Raw genomic sequence first — 20,715 nt, 5'->3', positions numbered from 1 at the left:
TAAGTGTCATAAAGATCATGAAAATAAATTAAAGAAGAAATAGACATGCCATCCGCAGTGCTGGATTTTCCTATAGGCTAACTAGGCTTCAGCCTCGGGCCTCAAGATCAAGAGGGGCCTACATTCAAATTGTTAGCAAAATTAAAATTACACTATTCTAAAAACAGTGAACACTAAAACACTGAACCAAAAATAAGGAGAAATTCTACGCATATGATTAATAAACAAACATAAAAATGTATTGGTTAAGATCGTTCCAGCGCCGCGGCAGTTGGGGAGCCCGCCCATGTTCCCGGCACCGGCAGTCGGGCGAGAGGCGCGGCCACTCCCAGTAGCCGCCCCATCGATGCGGAGCCCACCAGCGGCCAGGCAGGTGAGGGCGAAGGGGCTGAGCCGGGCAGCTGAGCGCAGCAAGGGAGGCGGCTGGCCTCGCTGCCTTTGCCGCAGAGCAGAGCCGCCCTCCGTCGGGAGGCCAGCTATATATATTGATATATATTGATATATATTGATATATATCACAGTAATTATGTATTTTATTGTCTCTCATGTAATTTACAAACTTAAAAATGGGAGGAGAAAGGGCCTCATAAGTGGAATAGCCTAGGGCCTCTTCATCTAAATCCGGCCCTGGCCATCCCCAACAGGAAAATAATATCAGCGAGGTGTGGGGTTAGGTAGTTCATCACTTACCACAGTTCATTTAGTGACTGTTTGAAATTGCAATGGCACTGAAAAGAAGAGATTTATGAATGTTTTTCACGCTTATGACTGTTGTAGTATCCCCATGGTCATGTGATCAAAATCCGGAAGCTCGGCAGCTGACTCACATTTATGACATTTGTTCTAGGGTCACGTGATCCCCTTTTTTTGTGACCTTCTGACAAACAACATCAACGGAGAAGCCCAATTCACTTAACAACTGCGCTACTAAACACCTACGATGATTCACTTAACATCTGTGGCTAAGAAAGATCACAAAATGGGACAAGATCCACTTAACAAATGTTTCACTTAGCAACAGAAATGTTGGGCTGAATTGTAGTCGTAAGTTGAGGTGGTGGGTGAGAAAGTCAGCATTCATTTTAAAAGGAAGAACAGGGAAGGGTGAAAGAGTTTATAGTTGAAGATTGAGCAAAATCCAAAAAACATGGGATGAAACACAAGAGTCCAGATATTTACCAGATTACCACATTATTTACTCTGGATTTAATTGGAGCTAATTCTCTCTCTTCCAGCCAATATCCAAAGATACCAATTGCTAGGTATCAATTCCACGCCTCTTAACATCTCACTCCAGATGATGTCCTGCAGTGCTTTCGTCTAGATTCTTAACAGCTTGGGAATCAGGATGAAACCCTGAAACACAAAGCATCAGTGGCAATAGGTTGATGACATTATCAAAACCAAGAACTGATGCAAACTCCCTGCTTTCACAGACATCTGAAAAAGCACAAGGAAAGAAAGAACTTTTGCTGTCTTTAGGTGCTTAAATATAGGTATTTCCTTGGAAAGTAGGGTACTTATTAGAAATGTTTGGCTGAACCAGTCCTGGGAAAACTCAAGAGGGCTGTAAGCAGGGAGGGGGACCATGGGATGTACCATTTCCCCCCTCTATATTAATGGACACAGAATAACAGAAACCCACAGGATGGCATTAATTGGCACAGCAATTATTTTTACAACATTCAAACCATTTGCATGACCAATAGGCTTTAGGGTACAAATGTTTCATAACATGGCCAAGTTTTCCATCTCTCAGGCTGGGGGGTCAAACAGTACCCCCTTCAGACAGGGTTCGTAATTTGGGAGTCCTCCTGGACCCACAGCTGACTTTCGAACACCACTTGTCGGCTGTGACCAGGGGGGCATTTGCCCAGGTTCGCCTGGTGCACCAGTTGCGTCCCTACCTGACCGGGAGGCCCTCACAACAGTCACTCGTGCCCTTGTGACCTCTAGACTGGACTACTGCAACGTGCTCTACATGGGGCAGCCCTTGAAGAACATTCGGAGACTTCAGCTTGTCCAGAATGCAGCCGCGCGAGCGATCGTGGGTGCACCTCGCTTCACCCACGTAACACCTATCCGCGAGCTGCACTGGCTGCCTATTGGTCTCCGGATACGCTTCAAGGTGCTAGTCGTCACTTATAAAGCCCTTCATGGTATTGGACCTGGGTACTTGAGAGACCGCCTGCTGCCAATTACCTCCAATAGACCGATTAGATCCCACAGATTAGGCCTCCTCCGAATTCCATCCGCCAGCCAATGCCGACTGGCGACTACCCAGAGGAGAGCCTTCTCTGTGGCTGCTCCGACCCTCTGGAACGAACTCCCCGTGGAGATTCGAACCCTCACCACCCTCCAGGCCTTCCGCAAAGCCCTTAAAATCTGGCTGTTCCGACAGGCCTGGGGCTAAAGAGCTGTTGCCCCCCCGTCTCGAATGGTATGACTGTTGTGTGTTTTTAAATTATGTATTGTTATGTTTCGTCTTTTTATTTCCTGTCTGTATCCCCCTTCCCTGATTTGAATTGTGAGCCGCCCTGAGTCCCCTTCGGAGGAAAAGGGCGGCATATAAATGTAATCAAATCAAATCAAATCAATCAATCCCTCTTGTCAAATTTGGTGTGATGGAGCAACCACTTGTTCGGGGTATTGTCTTAACTACCCTGTTGAGCCTTTGAGGAGGAACTAGGGTGGAACCAGCCTGAAATATTCATGATAAAGTCTGGGGAAGGGGAAAAAAAGAACTATGTCACTTTAAGAACCAGGTGGGAGGCGGCACAGTATAAGCACTCGAGTTACCTGTTTGCATGGTTATGACAGCTATTTCCCAACCATCGGTCTCTGAGTGAGAGCAAGACTTGCTTGGATCTGTATGGCTTTATTCCGCAGATGGAGCACAACATCCTTCAAAGTTGGGGAAAGTTTTGTTCCTGTTTAGTTGCCTGAATGAAAACAGAAAAAGCACCTTTGAAGTGGTCACAGACACCTTTCTTCTATCTAAAAGGTGAAAACAGGTGAAGGTAAGCAGTTGTTTCCTATAGTCTTACCTGTGGGTTAGACTAGCCTTTTAACCATCCTTTTTTCCAAATGTCCCATTTAGAAGAAATACGTGGTCTTTTCTCAAAGTGAAAATATCTCTGTTTTTCCTAAGTTTGCTGAAGAGAAATATTTAGTAGGTTGGGTTTTTGAGTGAGGTGAAGGAAAATCCCTTTTCACCTTCAAATTTCTTATTAAGCTACAGCTAGTAAAAGAAGGGGAATGTGAAAGGTTTATTTTATTTGTTAAATAAAATAACAAATATTATTGTTTGGGGGGGGGGCTTGATTAAAAAAAATTTTTTTGTCAAAAGGTCACCCCAGGACACTGAAACCAGCATAAATACGAATCTGTTGCCAAACAAAAGTTTGATCACGTGACCATGAGGATGCTGCAACGGTCGCTAAGTGTGAAAAATGGTCTCAATGGTCGCTAAGTGTGAAAAATGGTCATCAGTCACTTTTTCAATGCCATTGTAACTTTGGTCACTAAATGTTTTCCCCCTCCTCGAGACTCCTCACTTCTTCCTTCATTCCTCTTGCTTATCTACCTTCACCTTATCTGTCTTCTGCTCTTTCCCTCTCTTCCTTCCTTCCTCCCTCCTTCCATCCTCTTCTTTCCTCACTCACTCCCTTCCTCCTTTTTTCTCTTCCTTCCTCCTTCCATTCTTTATACGATATAAAATTCAATGAGGGTGAAACACACCAAATCTGGCAAAGCTGCCTTGCACCAACCTGGCCTGCCCATAGAATAGCAGCCACTTTGAGACACATAAACCTGGTCTGAACATATTGCATCACAAAGATTTGCAAAGATCACATTTGCAAAAAGGAACATTTCTTGTAGTAAATACATTTTATAAACAATTTAAAAGTAAAAATCCCCCCAAAATAATAAAAAAGGTATTCTATAAATAAAAGAAATCCTTAAAAACCATTGTTAAGTATTACACCAGCAATAATTTATACTGTCACCATTTCAAACTATCATCAGAAATACGAATCCGTTGCCAAACATCAACATTTTGATCGCGTAACCATGAGGATGCCACAACGGTCGCTAAGTGTGAAAATGGTCGCTAAGTGTGAAAAATGGTCATCAGTCACTTTTTTCAATGCCATTGTATCTTCCTGATTATTAAAAGTGCAAATTCACTCAGTGTCAATCATGACTCCTGAGTCCATTTCAAAGTATTGTGCATAGAAATTTTTAAAATGGCTTGTTTCAATTTATTTTGGATAGAATCTTTTTTTAAATAGTCTAAGACAATTTAAAAAAAGAATCAACACAGAATACCACTATTTTAAAAAATCATATGCACAATAAATAAAATATTATTTTAAAATACATTGAGCCTATACTCCTTACAGTAAATGACTCATCTGGAAACAAGCCAATAGCATTTTTTGTGCTTTCAAATTTACAGATGTTCCAAAATCAGCTTAAAGTCCAAATATTTAAAGACCACCCCCCTCAAAGCTATCTTACCAGAGCTTTAAATATCTTCTGGGGAGGCCCTGTAATCCCATTCATGACAAAGGTAGGGCTTTCTCAGGAGGAAGGTTTCAGCTGATGCCCATCCTTTGGAAACCTCCTCCAGAGCAGGGAGCCCTAACCTGCTGTCCATTCAGGAAGGCTGTACAAATTATTCTGTCTTCTAGAGCCATTGGGATTTAATATGGTTTTATCACTGGATTTTCTTTTTATTGTTTTTGTGGAATTGTTACAATGATTTTATAATAATATAATTTTATTTGGCATTTTTGTTGCTGTAAACTGCTGAAAGCCCCTGATAGAATACAAATTATTTAATAATAAATTTAAAAAGCTGGATGCAAAATATGAAAACATTGCAAACTATTGTTCAAGATAATTTGAGAAAAGGGAATCATTCACCAAGAGTGCTAATAACTACTGCTAAGTTATATAGCAAATCAGATACTAAGGCCTAATGCCACAGATGGGAGAGAAATTCATAAGTTTTCAAGATTTCCTGCACTGCTTCAAACATATACACTTAATACCAATGAATCCCCAGCTATTATTTGATACAAGAAGATGGGTATGGAGAACGGAAAGAAATTTAAATTAATAAAAAAGATGCCACTGAAATCATCTGTTTTAAATTATAATCCCTCTTCCTGACAGTGGATCAATAAAAAAAGATTATGCCCAATTCAAACTGGAAAAATACATTTAGCTCAAAAAAATAAGATCGTCATGGTGATGAAAGAACATGGCAAGTATCCCTAGGAATTATTTGTCTCTCCAGGCAAATAAGGAAATACCTGTTGCTCTGGTCTTTAATGCAATTCTTGCTTAAGGCAGAGCCCTCCCCCGAAAAAATGCTTCTGCCGGGCTGCGAGAGCCACATGGAAGTTGTCTGCACAGCTGAAAAAAGGACTGTTTGCTGGGCTGGGAGGAGGAGACAGCCCCCTTGCCTTCTCCCCCTTTGGCTTTGCGGAGTTCACAGCCAGCACGGGCGGCAAGTCTGGATGGAACCACGTGGAAGTTCTCTGCGCGACCGGCAGCCGCTTTTTACTCCCGAGTAAAATTTTTACTCTGGAGTAAATTTTACTCCCGAGTAAAATTTTTACTCGGGAGTAAGTAACATTTACTCCCGAGTAAAAATTTTTACAAAACATGATTTATTTTACTCACCACCAGTAAGCGCAGCTGCAACCCCAACAAGAAAGACAAAATAAAATGGAGACTCACGCATGCGTCCTCAGCTAAGGAGTCCAGCCAATCAGTGAGCTGGTTGGCCAGCTCACTGATTGGCTGGAGTCCAGCCAATCAAATCAGTGAGCGGCAGGCTGGGCTGGCTTAAATTTGTAGGTAGCATAGAACAGAACGATGAGCCAGCCCAGCAGCTGATGGGCGGGAGCTGCGAACGCCAAAAAAAGCGTGCCTTTTAAAAAAGCGGGCGGGACGCGGGAAAATGCATCAAAAAGCGGGGGTGTCCCGCCAAAGGCGTTATGTCTGGTCACCTTAATATACATACACATGGACACATATACATAATACATAATACACATACATGATCATCATCAGTGGTGGGATTCAAATAATTTAACAACCGGTTCTCTGCCCTAATGACCAGCTGGGTAGATGGGGGTTTGGTGGTCATGTGTCTGTGTGGGCGTGGCCAACTCAACGTTCCTCAAGTCAATGGGTGCTTCGCCTTAGCTGTTACAATGTAATAAGGGTTAACCGGAGAGGCAGTTTTTGTAAGCAGGGCAATAAAGATGAGGCTAGAAACAACACCAGAATGTTTCCTTCCTGCCTTCCCTACAGGATTAGCCCTGTAAAGTGGAAAAAAACAAAATGAGATTTCTTCCAACAATCGGTTCTCTGAACTGCTTAGAAAGTTAACAACCGGTTCTCCTGGATAGGTGCGAGCTGGCTGAATCCCACCACTGATCATCATCCTAGCCTTTGTCTATCCACTGTAGGATGGAGGCCTCTTCCATATATTTCCAACCAATACGGTCCTCAGCTTTCTTTTGCCAATTGGGCCTGCCATACTGCTGATATCATCCATCCATCCACCTCATTTTAGGTCTCTTTTGTGGACGCTTTTGAGCCAGTAGTATCCATTCTACAACTGCCTTGGTCCACCTGCCATCAGTCCTTCTTGCTCTGAGACCAGCCCATTTCCATTTCCATTCTTTTACTCTCTTCTATATTTTCTTTTGCTCTCTGATCCATGTGCAGGTATTTCTGTCTTGATATCGAGAATGTCTCTTCCCGTGGTTCTTTGTGCCACTCACAGCTTTGTGTCGATTGTGAGGACCCTGTCCAACTTAGAGCAGGTAGCACACACTGGTCAAAAACTTTTCTCTTCAGGCATAGCGGGAGGTTGTTCTTGACAATTACATTTCACTTGCTGAATGCCTGCCAACCACATTTAACATGATGTTCAATTTCCTTTATTGTATCACTTTCCATTGAGATCCATCATGGTAAACAAAGAAGTACATCTAGTTCTTCTCCAGATATATTTATTTTTATTTATTTAATTTCTGTGCCTCCAATTTCCCCTAGAAGGTAACTTTTCCATTATGAGCCATTTTCATTTCTTTACAACTTTTGATCATGGTCTTCTTACTTCTTTGATTCTTTAAATTCCCCTACAAAAAAATAAGCAATGATTGCCATTAATTTGGGGGGGGGGAATTAAGAACTTCCTAAATACATGTCAACTTCATAGCACAAAGAAGGCTGGCTAGAAGATGCTGTAGATGTGATCACAAACAAACGGAAGTTAGATTGGATAACAGAAACCTCATTTCCCACCACCCATTTCTATCAGATGTCACCCTTCTGTACTACCTGAACACAGAATCTGGATTTTCCCTTTTCTTCTACAACCACCTGCAAAAAATAAATAAATAAAGAGGAAAGGGAAAACAGGTGATGAAAAGCTGAAACATGAAACATCAACTTGCACACAAAAGTGCTTTTATTGTAAGCACAGCTGGTTACACAGACCCATTTCCCATATGTTTATTTTGCTTGGTAAGATATAGCTCATTCCGTCATTCTTCGTGTTTGCATTCCTCTTGCTCTTTTTTTTCTGATTGGAATTGCAAATTAATCATCCAGAAGAGGAAACAGAAGAGGATGAACAATGCTTTATATAATTCAAGTTCAGGGTGAAGAAACCGAGCCCTCTAAAAGTTGATAGAACTTCCAAGTTCTATCAGCATAGGTTTTAGGAGTTCATGTGGCTGAGAATGACAGTTTCACGCCATCTGGAGGGCCCCTATTACAGTAGGTGACCACTGCAAGTCATTGACTTAGTTTTTTGATTCATTTGTGGGACTCGAGCTCTATCTTGCATTTTCTCCAGAATCTGAAGATAGCATTTTCAAAACCCGCCATTTTGTTCCCACAACATTTGAGTGAGGCAGGCTTGCCTGAAGTAATCAGAAATAACTTTATAAAATAATTATAAAAGAGGACATCTTACAGATACAGATTAACAGAATTGGAAGGGGCCTTGTAGGTCATCTAGTCCAACCTCCTGGACAGACCCTACATCATTTTTGACAGATGGCAGTCCAGTCTCTTCTTGAAAGCCTCCAGTGTTGAAGCTCCCACAACTTCTGAAGGCAACTCCTGTTCCATTGGTTGATTTTTCTCACTGTCAGAACATTTCTCCTTATTTCTAGGTTGAATCTCTCGTTCCATCCATTATTCCTTGTCTGAACTTCAGGTGCTTTGGAAAATAGCTTGACCCCCTCCTCTCTGTAGCAGAGAGGATATTCAAATATTGGAACATTGCTATCATGTCTCCCCTGGTCTTTCTCTTCACTAGACTAGCCATGCCCAGTTCCTGCACACGTTCATTGTATGTTTTAGCCTCCAATCCCCTAATCATCTTGGTTGCTCTTCTCTGCCCTTTTTCTAGAGTCTCAACATCTTTTTGTTGAAAACTGGATGATGTATTCTAGGTGTGGTCTTACTAAGGCTTTATAGCAGTGACGTGCAGTAAGGGATACCGTTGGTGAGGCAAGAGCGCGGCAGTGGCAAGAAGCAACGTCCCCCGCCGCTGTGTCCGACAGGCATCTCTCGTTTATGATGGACATAAACGCGAGATGCCTGTCGGACACAGCAGTGGGGGTGTTGCTTCTCGCCGCTGCCGCGCTCTGCCGCCTCGCCTCCCGTCTCCTCCGTCCCCGCTGACATTCTTGGGAGCAGGTCGGGTGGCTGGCTGGCTGGGAGAAGAGCGGTTTGTCTTTGTGCCGGCTGGCCGGCCAGGCAGGGAGAAGGTCGGGTGGGGGTGGGTGGGTGGCTGGCTGGGAGGAGAAGAGCGGTTTGTCTTTGTGCTGGCCGGCCGGCCAGGCAGGGAGCAGGTTGGGTGGGGGTGGCTGGCTGGCTGGCTGGGAGGAGAAGAGCGGTTTGTCTTTGTGCCGGCTGGCCGGCCAGGCAGGGAGCAGGTCGGGTGGGGGTGGGTGGCTGGCTGGCTGGGAGGAGAAGAGCGGTGAGTCCCTCCCCAGCCAGCCACAAGGGCTCACCGCTCTTCTCCTCCTCGTCCTCCCGGTGCTGGGCTGGCTGCAGAAGAAATGGTGGCTGGTGAAAGAAAAACCTCTCCAGAATCACCCTTGCACTTGCGCAGTCGCTCAAGTGCAAGACATGATTTGCTGCTCCCAGATCAGGAGGCGGGAGAATCAGTGCCTCTTTTGCATATTAAATCTTTTGCTTTTTAACTCCGCCTTAACTTTTAAAAGGCGAAAAATTCCTTAAGCAAAAGAGGCCCTGAATTCTCTGGCCTCCTCCTAGTTAACACTGAGAGCAGACACCAAGCCACTGTGACTTGAAATCTGGTAGCAACTATCCTGGCTTTAATTCATTAAAAAAATATATTTAAAACTCTTTCCTTTCTCTCAGGAGACTGGGGAGGCTCCGCCTCCCTTGCCTCTAGTGACTGCACGTCCCTGCTTTATAGAGTGGTATTAGTACGTCACTTGATCTTGATTGAATCTCTCTGTTAATGCAATTTAGGATTGTGTTGGCTTTTTTGGCTGCTGCTGCACACTATTGGATCATATTTAATTGGTTGTCCACTAAGACTCCAAGATCCTCACTTACATGAGGATCCCTAATCGTGTACAAACATTTTAGCAAGAGAATCGATTGGATCCTGACATACATATCTATGCCTTGTCTTAAATATGACAATTTAAAGAAATATGTATATTCAATAAAAAGATGTAAAATAATACGGGATGGAATTTGGGACAGGTATAACTGCCAATTTTCCCATCAGTGATGCCTTTGGACATCTCTTAGCAACTGGTAATAATTTATTTCTATGGCCCAAAAATTCCCTCCCAGATTTTCACATATCAAGCCACCATTACAGGTATATCACAATCCCCTTCTTTTTTTTTAAAAAAAAAGGGGTATTTTCAGTATAATATTTTGTTTTTATTTTGCTCTCCTTCTAGGATATCAAGTTAGTACATACTACCTTCTTATTATGTTTTTCTTTCTTTTTTTTTAACACTTCTTTAGAGCAAAGACAGGATTGGTGCCCCATAGGAAATGTTTGTTAAGATGCAGCAGGACTGCTGAAGTGTCATTTAAGTAACGTCAGATTGGTGGTGGGTTTCAATTTTTTACTACCAGTTCGCTCGTGTGCACGATGCTTCTGCGCATGTGCAGAAGCTTCTGGGCGGGTGGGCGGAGCCTCCTGCTGCTGCCACCGTTCACCCGATCTGGGCCGAACTGAGAGCAACTCATCTCTGTGTCACATGTATATAAAATAATATCATTTTCCATCGATTTTATGCAAAGCTTGGCCAACTGCTTTGTCTCATTTCATAATATAAAGTTAACAGGGAACATCTGTGTGCTGTTTCTCTCCTTATTTATTCAAAACAAGATCTGACACAAACAAAATGTCTGACAACTGAAATAATTGATGGTAAACCACATTCTGCTAAGCACTTTGCAAGGCAAACTAGCATCCATTATCTTTCATAATATTTGCCCGACATCCACATTTGCTAAAATACCTTATTTGGTTTCAAAGATATATTCCCTAAGTCTGTGTTTGAATGTAAATCAGCTGTGCTGATTCAAAACCATTGGTAATATTAGCTCTCCCAAAATAGAAATTTCCCTGGCTTCAGTAGGCTAACCAAATGTTACATTCAAACATGTCTAATGAAACTCCATTTCGGGAAGTCTTCCTACATGTGACAAATGATCTTTTTATCACACTTATTTATTCTCCCCTCCCCCCTCGCTTTCCACCTTAAAATTGTCAGAACAATGCACTTAATCTGACCCTTCCAAACAAACAATATATTCATGATCTTGACAAATTGCTGTCTCCTGTGACAGTTGGGAATCAAGGGAAATATCTTTGGAAGTTCCACATACAGTCCCCCCCCCCTCAATGTGATGTTTTTAAAAAGCCATTTAAGAGAGGACACTATTCAGTAGGGTCTTTGATCGCGCTTCACCTCTTGTTTAACAAACAGATTAAATTTCATGGAATTATTCAAGAGTAAACTAATTATACTCCAGCTATCATAATCAAGTAAGAACTATATTTTATAAATTTAAATAAGAAAGATAATAAGCAAGTTGTTTGTTCTGGAAAAGCTCTATCTATCATCTGTCTGTCTGTCTATCTATCTCTATCTCTATCATATCTATCTACCTACCTACCTACCTACCTACCTACCTACCTACCTACCTACCTACCTACCTACCTATCATTATCTATCTGTCTGCCTATCTATCTATATCTATCTATCTATCTATCTATCTATCTATCTATCTATCTATCTATCTATCTATCTGTATCTATCATTATCTATCTCTTATCTATCTATCTATCTATCTATCTATCATTGTCTATATGTATCTATCATCTATCATCTATCATCTATCATCTATCATCTATCATCTATCATCTATCATCTATCATCTATCTATCATCTATCATCTATCTATCTATCTATCTATCTATCTATCTATCTATCTATTATCTATCTATCATCTATCTATCATTATCTATTTGTATGTATGTATGTATGTATGTATGTATGTATATCTATATCTATATCTATATCTATATCTATATCTATATCTATATCTATATCTATATCTATATCTATATCTATATCTATATCTATATCTATATCTATATCTATATCTATATCTATATCTATATCTATATCTATATCTATATCTATATCTATATCTATATCTATATCCATATCCATATCCATATCCATATCCATATCTATATATCAATGTTCCCTCTAATTTTTTTTCAGTGTGAGCGGGAAAGTATAGTGTGTGAGCGGCACAGTTTCATGCCTGAGCACCTAAGAGAGCAACAGTTTGAACTGCTGTCACGTCTGCTGGACATTTGCGCAACCTTCCAAGTGTCAAGCGCCAATTGCGAGCGAGGTTTCAGCCCGATGAATGCCAGACATGAAAAGTGCCACTCAAACACTATACTTTTCCGCTCACCCTGAAAAAAAAAAGACTTCTGCTCAGCTTTTACATTGTTAGACTGGCTAGAGAGAGACATGGCACCAACAGGGTCCTGGGTCCTGGCATTTTGCAGGCAACCTGTCCTCTCACATTCTTTGGAATGCAACCCATCACATTTGAATTAGATTTTGCCAATTATCCTATTAAAAGATAACGCTATTATTCTAAAATACGACTAACTCGATATTAAAAACTGTAAATATGTAATGCTGATAAATAATAGCAGTAATTGTTATTTAGTATGATTAAAATCAGTATTGATATATCAATATAATATCTATCAAAATTGACAATAAACACTAAAATAACAATACAAATATATAATGTGAAATATAAATGTAATAAATATAATATATAAATGCAACATAAATGTAATAAAATAATTTATCATGAAACTCTCCCCCTTTAAAGTAGTAAGATCAATTAAATAGTCTAGCAAGTTTGGACTATATGCTATATGTTATGTTACTTAAGAATATATATACCTCAGAATCAGATACAACATCCACATCATTTCCAACTGAATTGATAAAACCATATGCCATGCCAAAACTATTTTAAATAAAGATATGAAATTAATCAAGCCTTGCATTTATTTTTCAAAATGAATGTACTATTTTTTTGTTATTTAAGTTTGTACCCCATCTTTTCATCTCCAAGGTATTCAAAGCAGCTAAAAGATTGTTTTAAAAAAATTTGAAATCTACTTAAAAACTGGTGTTAACATCACCATAATCTAATTCAAAAAGCCTGGCTAAAAGGGGAATTATCCTTTTCTAAAACCAAAAAAGAAAGAACTGCTTGTATTCTGTAGTATTTAATCAATGCATAGCTTTCAAATGTAATCCAAATTATATATCTAAACAACATTATAAATCATTTAAATATCAGAAGATTCGAGCATTTTTTCTGATCTCTTGGCAGAAAGGATGTGTACTGGCATTTTATGGAATTTAAAATGATTAAGTCCATGACACAAATTACACAATAGGAAATCCAGGCCAGAATGCATTTAACTCATTGTATCACCAGGGACCAGAATTTAGCAGGCCCAGGGAAAAAAAAGTAGGTAAGGCCACTTTATAGCTAAATTTGATACCATTAAAAATTAAATAGGATTAAAATCTGTGGTTTATAATTTACCCAGTTGTGCAATGTCGCCCGCCCCACTCCTTTCGCTGGCAGTAGCCCGCTGCACCAAGGGGGCATGTAAGAGGGAGGGGGAAAACAGGAGGAGAGGTTCAAATCCAGATTTCCACCCGGATGCCTCCCAGATGGGCCCGAAGATTCCAGCCCGGGTGACCACTCTGGCGCTGCCTATCATTCCTGCCGCTCCCCAGGGAGGTGGGGCAGCTGCGTGGAGATGCATCTGCTTTTGCGCCCACCGACAAGATACGGATCCCAACCCTGGGCGTAATTTGATTCCCCTCTTCCCTGAGCTCACAATAACACCCTGTCTCACAAACCAAGAGCCCATCAGGCCGAGTTCGACGGAGAGGCTTCGAAGAAACAAGCCAGCATATATTTTTTTCCAAAAAAAAACACCCCAATCCGGAGCTCAGCTGAGCTGAGGCTGTTGGATGAAGCCGTCACCAATGCATTTCCCCCTCCTCCCCCTCCCCCGTTCCTTCAAGACGGGAAAGGAAATTAGGTCCGTGGGCCACATCCAGCCCAGCCAATCTCTCCGCATTTTCTGGGCGGGGTCTCGCAGTCGCAGGAAGGAATCCCCTCTCCAAGGGATCCCCCGAACATGGACTTGAAGAGCCGTGCTCTTCAAAACAAGTCTGGAGAGGTCCTTTGCAGGCGGACAGTTCTAGCCGCCTGCAAAGGACTTCCCCACGTTTGCTTTACAGAAAACTCTGCGCGGCAGATAGACTCTGCTGCGCGGGCTTTTCTTGCAATGTGCGCGGCCGCGCAGGCGCGCACCTTAGAGGGAACAGTGCTATATATCTTTATATCTATATATCTATATATCTATATATCTATATATCTATATATCTATATATCTATATATCTATATATCTATATCTATATCTATATCTATATCTCTATCTCTATCTCTATCTCTATCTCTATCTCTATCTCTATCTCTATCTCTATATCTATATCTATATCTATATCTATATCTATATCTATATCTCTATCTCTGTCTCTGTATCTGTATCTGTATCTATATCTATATCTATATCTATGTATCTTTCTTTTCTTTTCTTCTTTCTTTTCTTTTCTTTTCTTTTCCCGCTATTAGAAGGAAAATCAGTTACCTGGTTGTGACAGAGATTCCAGAAATAGCTCAAGTTCTTTAAAGCTTAAGAAATGGTTGAAATGACTGGTTGATTGGGCATTCTGGGCTTTTTCTTTAGAGAACCAGTTGATCAACATTTTTCGTGTCTTTTTCTTTTTCTTTTTCCCACTTGAAGTGAGGAGAAGCTTCTCTTTCCTCATAGCAGGAAAACCCCCAGAAGTGACACAGACTCTGCCTTTTTTGAATAGCACAGAGAACGTTTTGCAAATGGTCTCCCTTTGTGTTCCTCAAATCAATTTTGTTGAACTATTGAAATAATACAGAATGTAAATTGGTGGGTGCATCCCCATGATCCCCACGTGATCAAAATTGGCAACTGACTCATATATATGATGGTTTCTGTGTCCCAGGGTCATTTGATCATCTTTTGCGAATCTTCTGACAAGTAAAATCAATGGGAAAGCCAGGTTCACTTAATAACCATGTTACTAACTGAATCACTGCAGTCATTTGCTTAACAGCTGTGGCAAGAAAGGTCGCAAAATGGGGGAAAATTCACTTAAATGCTTCACTTAGCAACAGACATTTTGGGCTGCATTGTGGTCATAATTCGAAGATTACCTGTATTCCCACGTATTTTAAGCAGCATGAGGTATGTCTGTTTGCTCATTTCACCCAATATTTAGAACAAAATGTGTCTCAAAGTTGCTTTTTCAAAGAGATTCTGGGTAGCTAGGAAAGCCAAGAACTTGCCTGCCATCCAGTCAGAACTGAAGAAGCTTTCTCAAGAAAAAAACATAGTCCAGTTGCCTTTTTTGAAAAAGTGCCTTTGAGACAACCATGACCTGGATTGACTGAGAATCTCTATAGACTAACTAAGATTAACAGATTAACAAAGTTGGAAGGGACCTTGGAGGTCATCTAGTCCAAATTCCCACTCAAGCAGGAGACCCTACCCCATTTTAACAGATGGCAGTCCAATCTCTTCTTGAAAGCCTCCAATGATGAAGCTCCCACAACTTCTGTTCCATTGGTAGATTGCTCTTACTATCAAAAAATTCCTCCTTATTTCTAGGTTGAATCTCTCTTTGATCAGTTTCCTTCAGTGGTGGGATTCAGCCAGTTCGCACCTATTCAGGAGAACCGGTTGGTAACTTTCCAAGTAGCTCAGAGAACCGGTTGTTGGAAGAAATCTCCTTTTGTTTTTTTCCACTTTACAGAGCTAATCCTGTAAGGAAGGCAGGAAGGAAACGTTCTGGTGTTGTTTCTAGCCTAATCTTTATTGACCTGCTTACAGAAACCGCCTCTCCGGTTAACCCTTATTACATTGTAACAGCTAAGGCGAAGCGCCCATCGACCTGCGTGACCTTGAGTTGGCCACGCCCACCCGGTCACATGACCACCGAGCCCCACCTACCCAGATGGTCATTAGGGCAGAGAACCGGTTGTTAAATTATTTGAATCCTACCACTGATTTCCTTCCATTATTCCTTCACTGGCTTTCAGGTGCTTTGGAAATTAGCTTGACCCCCTCCTCTCTGTGGCAGCCCCTCAAATATTGGAAGACTGCTATCATGTCTCCCCTGATCCTTCTCTTCACTAGACTAGCCATGCCCAGTTCCAATCCAGATGGAGAAAAATTGTCAGAATGACTTGGGGCAAAATTTTCAGAGCAGGGGGAAAAGATTAAAAATGAATCTAATGAAGACTGCACGAGTATCTTATCTAGATAATGTTCCCATTGTTGGGAAGGAAAAACAAGTATTTTAAAAACAAGGAAGGAGAAATATACTGGACTGGCAGAATGTATGGATGGCATGACCAATTTCCACAGCAGGATCATTTTTGGCCTGTGGATTTTGGATGCATGCCCTACTAATTCTCCTCAAATTCTGTTTTGAGGTCTTCATCCTATTCCCTATCTGAGATAAAGAGAAATGAACATTTCCAGAACCACTTTAGTTTCTGGGGGATAAAAAAACCCAATTGCCCTTCTCCAAAATATAAACTAATGCTACAATGAAATTGTAGATATGATGTACTTGAACAGTGTAACCTGACAGCTTCAATCTCACAATGAATGGAACTATGGAAGAGTGCAGAATATGAGGGTCACAAAATTCAGCTTCTGGAAAAGATCAAGTCACAACATGAAGACCCCACATAATAAAGATGTGACATAGTTGAAGATGTGGCACAAAAAGGCAACTCAGCTTGGTTGAAAACATTCCAAAGCCATTCATGCTGGAAACTACCTGTTGCCATAGTAGTATTTGCATGTATGCTCCAGGTGGTAAGGATAACCTTCTCAGGAACAATCTTGCTCAGTTGGTTCTTGATAATAACTCAAAATGTCAAATCAAACAGGAAGGAAGGGGGAGACTCCAAGGGCATTGGGATGAAATGTGAAATACATACAAACAGAGCTGACAGGCTACTTAACAAAAATATACTTTTTGTTGTCGTCTTCCACCTCCTCCTATTCCTCCTCCTCCGCTTCCTCCTCCTCTTCCAAAGGTTCTCACCTTGGTAGTCAAAGGTGAGAACTTTTGAATACCATATCAGTGCTCTCTTCTTGTCCAACTAGAAGGATCAGCAGCCAACTCAGTGGGAAGGTGGAAGGCAGCTAAGGAGGACCTGCCCGTAAAGATCTAAAACATCTACAATGGGATTGAGGCAATGTGGAATGTGTGTATCCCCAGTTAGCTTGTCGAGGCTAATCTCTGTCCCACCAATTTCTCTTCATGGGACTCAGATTCTAGTCTAATTTCCTGGCCATGAAGGTTATGCAGTACAGCATGTTTGAGAGTTATCTCTGTGGAGAAGGCACCCTTGGTGATTCAACTAAAAAAAAAAAACATTCTGACAATTCCCTAGTCAGGAATGAATAATGACATCATTGGACCTTTTGTGATGTTTCCCCCCTTCTTACAGATTCTGGAACCCAAACAGAAAGGACGCCATGGTGGAAACCATCCTAGAAACTTGGACAATCATCTTGGTGATCCTTGCTGCAGTGCTAATTATGACCATCCTGATGTTTCTCCTTCCCGCTGTTGTATTGCTCTGGAGGATGAGGTCTTTGTCACAGATCTCTTTGGGTGGAACTGTCTAATCTGCCTCTTTATGCAGTGCTGGGTGATTTTAGATGCTTTGGGCTGCTTAGGAATCAAGACCAGGAAGAGGAAGCAATCTCCAAATCTGTATGATGTCTCCCTTGGACAACTCCTCTGACTCTTCCTAGGAGGCTGGCTTGAGGGAGGATGAGCTCATTTCTGGCACATCAGGAACTAGGTTAATTAATGACTCCGAACAGCTGGCTGAAAGAGATTTATGGGGGCTTCAGCTGCAGATAGTTTGCAAGTCAGTGAAGAGGAGGAGGAGGAGAAGCTGCCTTCCATTGTGACTCCAAGAGCACACAGGGCAGAGAAAAGACACTGGCAATGGAGATCTGCCAGATTACTCTGGAGAAGGCCCTGCCCGTCTTCATGGGCTGCACCGGAAAGCTATCTATCACGGAAAGCAAAGGGAGGCATTGCTGGGAATGTGTGTGTGTTTGTTCCTGGTGCTTCCTACCATGGAGACTCTGAACTTCTCTTGCCAAGTGAACTCTTGTGGGTGTATTTCAGTTTGGCTTGGTGGATTTAAGTTTGTTTGATGGACTTATTTGTTGAAGCAGCTTTTCATTTGTTTTATGGAATAGTGGCCGTTTCCTTGTGGGCTAATCTTGGCCTGCTTGTGGCTAGCTTTGTTTGGGACAATTCTGAGGCCAGGTGAAGGGAACTTCTGGGTGTGTGTCTCTGTGTGTGTGTGAGTGAGTGAGTGAGTGAGTGAGTGAGTGAGAGAGAGAGAGAGAGAGAGAGAGAGAGAGAGAGAGAGAGAGAGAGAGAGAGAGACTGTGTGTGAGTGAGTGGGGCAGCACAGTCTGCCATTAAAACAAAAAACAGAAGAAACAGAACTTGATACTCTGGACTTACCGTACTCTTTCTTTGCATTGAGCTCATTTAATGAGAGTCAATCAACAGGGGTCTCATTAGTTAAATATAATTTTCTTGTAAGTAGCGCATGCTAAGACAAATGAACACAAAAACTACCAGCTAGATCTCTGAAACATATATCAATAACTTATTAACAGAGAGAAATGAAAGGGAGGTCAGATCAGTTTGTGACGCAAGCCTCTGTTCTTTGAGATTCCTTAAGTAAAGGTAAAGGTTCCTTTCGCACATATGTGCTAGTCATTCCTGACTGTAGGGAGCGGTGTTAATTTCCGTTTCAAAGCCAAAGAGCTAGCACTGTCCGAAGACGTCTCCATGATCATGTGGCCGGCATGACTAAAAGTTGAAGGCGCACAATACTTTCTCACCTAAGGTGGTTCCTGTTTTTCTACTTGCAGTTTACATGCTTTCAAACTGCTAGATTGGCAGAAGTTGGGACAAGTAACAGGAGCTCGCTCCATTACGCAGTGCTAGGGATTCGAACCGCTGAACTGCTGACCTTTCTGATCGACAAGCTCAGCATCTTAACCACTAAACCCTTATTCCTTAGATAATTGCATTTTGTCAACTATTTGTTTCGTGCCTGTCAACTTACTGTTCTTATTCTTGTAACCTTGAACTTATGTTCTTATCCCATGGCAAGTAAAACATGGTGTTGGATTTGCCTTCATTCAAAATAAAGTCAAATATTATCAACTGAAATTGAAACTCACAGCCTGCAAGTCAGATTACTTGACTATTTGTAGCTGAAAATTAACACTATTTTTTCCCCATCTTCCAGGATTTGTTAATACTCACTCTCTTTTCGAAAAGAGGGCACAATTATTTATTTGCTAGATTTGCAACCCACCTTTTTGTAGGGAAGTTAAGATGGTTGCCTCCCTTAGTTTTACCAACCAACATCTCCCACACTAAAGCAAAGAATTTTCTGCAAGTAGCATTTGAGGTGCTTACCACATTCTCAAATGCCCTTTTTTATTTGTGTCTATCTTCACATGCTTTCTTGATAGGGAATGGCTGAGCGGAATCAAATCCTTCGTAACAGAAGCTATAAATATTGTGTTCGTGTCTGTGCATATAGATTGGATAATGTAGATTTAATGCAGGAGAAACCACGTCTCCCCTTAAAAAATTCAATGTAAATATGAAACTTTTGCAATTGGGGGAAAAAAAACCAGAAGAAAGAGAAGAAGTTGCAATGAACTTTGATGGTTTTAGATCTTCACTCTGTTTTCCTATAATGCATGATCAGATTGTGGTTGGAAGCAATTACAAAAAAGAAAAGAGGAAATTCTCTGATCAGATTTGGGTGGCTCAGAAAGGATTTCCATTGTCCAGACATCCGACAACAGTTTGATGATGGTCATGTCCAGGATGTTTGCATTACAACAGTTCAGAAGGTGGCTTGGTGTTGCCTTCTGGATTTCCCCTTATTTCTATTAAGGGCTATTAAAATTTCCTCCAGCTTTATCATTTCAGCATTGTTATCTTTAGGATTGCAGGATTACAGATTTTTAGGATTATCAGAAATATTCACCATGGTGGATGACTAAAAACTAATCAGAGACCTTGATGTTCCCTAGCTGAGAGCTTACATGGATATAACTGTTCATTTCACTTGACGGATACTGAAATGGATTGTGACTGAGGTTTTCTGAGATTTCCCCCCCCCAACTCTAGCCTACCTATTCTGCAGTCCTAGTTTGGTCTGGTGGTCTCATATTCACGTACTAATAGAACCAAACATATTCCATTCCCCGTGGTCCTGAATAAGTCTTTAAGCCTTCAGTCTGACCTTGGCTGCAGGCAGCTTCATGGACATCTTCATATAGTTCTCATGGGCAAAAAATAAAATAAAAACTGAAGTCTTCATCTCCTTTGTTCTAAGATGTTTCTTTAACAGTTGGCAAATCAAAGGTAAGGATCAGGCATGCAAGAATTGATGGCTTACATATTAACATTTGCCACTAATTTATTCTTAGTGGGATTTTAGCCTGTAATTTGCTTTTCTTCTTCAAGCCCTTCCTGTGATACTTCTCATCTGTCACAGTATGAGGCAAGACACAAAGGTGTCTTACTGTAGAGATAAAGCATTCTTTGACATACGTTTGACTTGTGCGAACTTTATAAATAAATTTAATAAATAAGTAGAGAGGCCTGCATACTCTAAGTAGAGTAGGGTAGGTCTACTCTTGCCTTTTCCTTGAGCATGTTTACTTTTTACTTCCCAGTTCAACCTACAGCCTGGGATCTTCAATTGTTACCTCCAAGTAGATCTGACCCTGCTTAGCTTTTTCCAAGGACAACATAAAAAGAATAGATTAACAGAGTTGGAAGGGACCTTGGAATTCTTTGGTCCAACCCCTGTTCAAGCAAGAGACCCTGTACCATTCTGGACAAAAGGCTGTCTAATCT

General features: G+C 41.3%; 2 long non-coding RNA genes across 3 annotated transcripts; one reads left to right on the top strand and one right to left on the bottom strand.

The window, feature by feature from the left end:
* Positions 1-418: 418 nt before the first annotated feature.
* Positions 419-8,557, bottom strand: LOC148042513 (uncharacterized). 2 transcript variants are annotated; one of them, XR_015695130.1, is made up of 3 exons: positions 6,077-8,557; positions 2,800-2,942; positions 419-1,440 (listed from the first exon to the last, which is right to left on the bottom strand). It is a non-coding gene; the product is annotated as an uncharacterized LOC148042513 (long non-coding RNA). The 2 variants fall into 2 exon arrangements; XR_015695129.1 differs by having other exon boundaries at positions 419-1,356.
* Positions 2,884-17,967, top strand: LOC148042512 (uncharacterized). The gene is made up of 2 exons (XR_015695131.1): positions 2,884-3,020; positions 17,240-17,967. It is a non-coding gene; the product is annotated as an uncharacterized LOC148042512 (long non-coding RNA).
* The last annotated feature ends 2,748 nt before the right edge of the window (positions 17,968-20,715 follow it).

This window comes from Thamnophis sirtalis, unplaced genomic scaffold (assembly GCF_051295495.1).
Source record: "Thamnophis sirtalis isolate CommonGarterSnake01/CBP01778 unplaced genomic scaffold, rThaSir2_p1.2 scaffold_15, whole genome shotgun sequence".
Lineage (NCBI taxonomy): Eukaryota > Metazoa > Chordata > Lepidosauria > Squamata > Natricidae > Thamnophis > Thamnophis sirtalis.
Note: the sequence above shows the minus strand (reverse complement) of the source record. Positions and strands in the feature narration are given on the sequence as shown.